Here is a 3,970-nt window from a genome sequence, read left to right as displayed (position 1 = left end):
ACTTCTAGAAACTGTCCTGGTGGTCATGTAACCACTCCTGTGTCCTTCTAGTAAGGTGCCTGTGCTCAGGTTGGACAGGGCTGCGTTTTAAGCTTGCAGCTAAAACACCCTAACTCCCTGAACACACAGACCCTTGCTCTTCATTCTGTCCAACAATCTGAAGAGTAGTAAAAGAGGTTCCCGGAGTATCGAAGCCAGCCGTCCAGTGGGACCCCAGGCTCAGGTTCTCATCAAGCAGAGCCCCAATGGGTCTCGCCCTGGAGTCCCTCTTAACGTCTCCTCGTGTTCAAAAGGAGCTAATAATACTTAACGTCTCTCACGGGCTTCGGTTGATAGATTAATTTGCTTGTGTTAAACACCCAAATTGCATATGATGTATCGTAGAGAGGTTTCTAAAGAGTCCACTTCTTTTCTCCCGACAATTTCTAGAGGTTTCTTTCAGTGGAAGCTATGGTCCTCTCAGCAGCTGCTTAGTTTTCTGTCCGCCTCTCTTCAGGGACAGAAAGGAACAAAAGAGACACAATCTGGTCACGAGGGAGGATTTATTCTGAAAAGGTTTCAGGGGGTGGTCAACATGTCTCAGTCCCACCGAGGTGCTTTTCCAGGTGGAAGGTTTGGAAAATGAGGAGACTGCTATCGTCTGGGGCCACCTGTGCAAAGGTAAGGCCCCTCTCATCTCAGAATCCTCTCCTCCTCATGTTGCTGGCTTGATCTGTTTCCCTGCAGTCTCATCTGCCTGGGTGAAGCTGAATTCCCCGTCCCTTTCTTGTTCTGGCAAATGATGACCTCATTTGCATTTAGCAAGAAATCAGAATCCTATTCGCCACAGGCAGAAACTCCAACTGCAAATCAGGCAGGGACATGTCCCAGCATGTGGCAATCCTGTGCTCCTGGAGCCCAGAGCTGAGCCCCTGAGCAGCCTGCCCTTGCTGCCCTGGAGGGTCTGCTTTATCTTTCTTTCTTTCTTTCTTTCTTTCTTTCTTTTTTTTTTAGAGAGAAAGAGAGAGGGAGAGAGAATTTTTTAATATTTATTTTTTAGTTTTCAGCGGACACAACATCTTTGTTTGTATGTGGTGCTGAGGATCGAACCCGGGCTGCATGCCGCACGCATGCCAGGCGAGCGTGCTACTGCTTGAGCCACATCCCCAGCCCCTGCTTTATCTTTCAATCAAGGAGATTATGCAGGTTCTCAGCTCTCACTATAACACGTGGCCAGCCAACAAAATACCAGCTTCCTCCAGTAACACACACACACACACACACACACACACACACACAAACACACACACACACATACACACACTCTGCCAGATTCTCACAAACCAGCTTCCCTCTTCCTGTCCCTCCCATGCCGTTCCTTGTCATCTACAGTAGTTTCGGGCCCTCTGCTCCCTGACGGCCAGCCTTGTGATTTAAGAAGTCTCAGGGAGGCAACTTCAAGGTCAGAACTCCATGTCAGCCAGCACTCTCAGATGGAGGGCTTTGTTCCTGGCCTCCCAGTGTGAACCTGGGATCCCAGCAGGACTCAAGTTCCTTGTGGAGATTTGACAGAATGGTCCGTTCCCTCAAAACTCTAACACCATAGTCAAGTTTCTCCTTCTGAAGACAGATGCTCAGGAGCCAAGCCGCAGGCTTAGGAGTCAGATAACACTTCTCAGGCACAACTCGGTTACACCCCAGCTGTGTGGTCTTGGGCAGCTTGCTTACTTTCTCTGTGCCACAATTTCCACCAGGGGATGGGGAAATCTAAATAAGAGTGTCGTCCTCATTGACTTGTTTTGAAGATTTGGTGACATGAACTTGGAAGGGCCCAGCGCGGCCTCTGGCAGACTGTAGCCAGGAGTTCCTGCTGGCACTGTTCACTTCTGTCAACACATCTGACTTATTCATTCGTCCCCAGAGACCAGCCCAGAGCAGCTTCCCATAGCTGGGCAGCCTCGAGGCACATAACCTTGAACTCCCTCTCCCTGTATCAGCATGTGGGTGCGGATCAACTGCAGACGCTACCCTGTAATAGTTCAGATGTAGACAGATGGCAAAAGTGGTAGATTAGGCTTTCCTAATAATTCAGAAGAAAAACCGCAGGCTCAAGGTTGCGAAGGCCAAGGGGACACTCAAGCAAGGGAAGCAGGCCTGGGGGAGGAGCAACCCACTGTAAGACAATGGTCACGGCATCCTGCTCTGGGCACTGGTGTCAAGGGGATGATAAGGCAGGGTGGGGACTGGGGCCAACAGAGAGTGCTCAGTTCAAGCCCTCTGTCTCCGTATTGTAATAGAGGTCCGTTAGGGCAGGAACGGGGTCCTCTGTTGCCAGATCATGGCTTAAGAAAAGCTGGAAAGTTAGATTGCATTTAAAAACGCATTTGAAGAGGGAAGTGTGGTCGATTGTGGTAGGTAGAGGGAAGATGTCCATGTCCAAGTCCCGGAATCTGTAAAGTCTATCAGGTTACCCAGCACAAAGGAATTTAGCTGCTAACCAGCTGGACTTAGGGACATTATCTTGGAATATCCAGGTGGCCCAGTGTAATCCCGAAAACCCTTAAAAGTAGAAGAGGGAAGACGGGAGAAGAGAGAACACATGTGGGCAGCCTCGAGCGGCGGCACAAGGCCAGGCAAGGGACTCTGTCCCAGAACCTTCAGACAGGAGTGCCTCCCTTGACTGCAGCCCTGCAGGCACCTGAGTCAGACTTCACCTCCTCTGTATGGCAATGCATTGACGTTGTTTAAAGTCACCCAAATGTGAAAATTGTTACAGCAGCAACAGGAAACTAACACAACAACTCAAAAAATAAAAAGCCAACCGTAGAAACCAAACCCACCACATTGCTGGCTGTAGGAGGAGCAAGCCACTTCTGATAAAATCCCCAAATGACACAGACTTATGTTTTAAGCTGGAAGGATTTGGAAAGCACCAACAGGGACCCCACAACATAATCAGAGGCACCAAGGGACCCACCGTGACTCACACTAGGGACACTGAGTCTTAGAACAGCGCTGACGTCATTATCCCAGCATCCCCGCAAGGCGTATGGGGTGAACTGAGGTGGGCGAGTCCTGGCCAAGGCCAAATTCCCAAGTGGGAGCCCGTCACACACGCACAACTGCACACGGCTTGATGGTGGAGGCTGCCGCCCACTGTTCTACTAAAGACCCAGCGCAAGCCCAATTCAGCTGAGAGTCAGAACTGACCTGCCCAGGAAGGTTTCCCACCTGGTCCTGGGCTGGCTCCCCTGCTGTCTCCTCCCTGGCTACCTCTGTTTCTCAGGCCAGCTGCTCCTGTTCCCTCCACCCGCCTTCCCTTTCCCAGGGCACTGGTAGTTTTTGCACACCATCCAGTTTCACCAGAAACCTCCGCACAGTGGGAATGCAGGCAGCGTTGACACAGTGCTGCCTGGCTCGCCCATACCCTGGTCCCAGGGCCTGGGTTCTTCACACACCAAGCACACCGACCCACACGTGCGATGCCTGGAGGTGGCTTGTCATTACAGTGTGGCAAGGACCCTTAAAGGGAATTAGCTCCAAGTAATAGCCCTTGGGCATCTTTTAGCATTCTGTTTGGACTCCTGGCTGTCCTCACTCTTCAAAACTGGGTTATATTCTCAATCCTCCAGGGTGCCCCATCCCCCTTCATTCATCCATGTTCCCCAGCAAGCCGGGAGGAGGGGGGCGGGTTGTGACACATTCTCCTTCTCCAAGTCCCTCCAGTGCTCAGCAGTCGCATGTGCCCAGCGGCTGCCCTTTTGGACACTCTAGACGCAGAGCATGTCCATCATGGCTAAGCCCTACTGACCAGTGCTGGCCGGGGTGCTGCAGCCATGGTAGAGGCCCCAGCTGGAGGACCTTAAGCAGACTCCTAACTTCTCTCTGTCTCCGGTTATTGATCTCCGCAATGGGATTAATAATAAAACCACGCTCCAGGAGTTTGGGGGGAAGAGGAATGAATCCTGCGTTGTCCAGTGTCCAGCTCACA

Source organism: Callospermophilus lateralis, chromosome 5 (genome assembly GCF_048772815.1).
Source record: "Callospermophilus lateralis isolate mCalLat2 chromosome 5, mCalLat2.hap1, whole genome shotgun sequence".
Lineage (NCBI taxonomy): Eukaryota > Metazoa > Chordata > Mammalia > Rodentia > Sciuridae > Callospermophilus > Callospermophilus lateralis.
Note: the sequence above shows the minus strand (reverse complement) of the source record.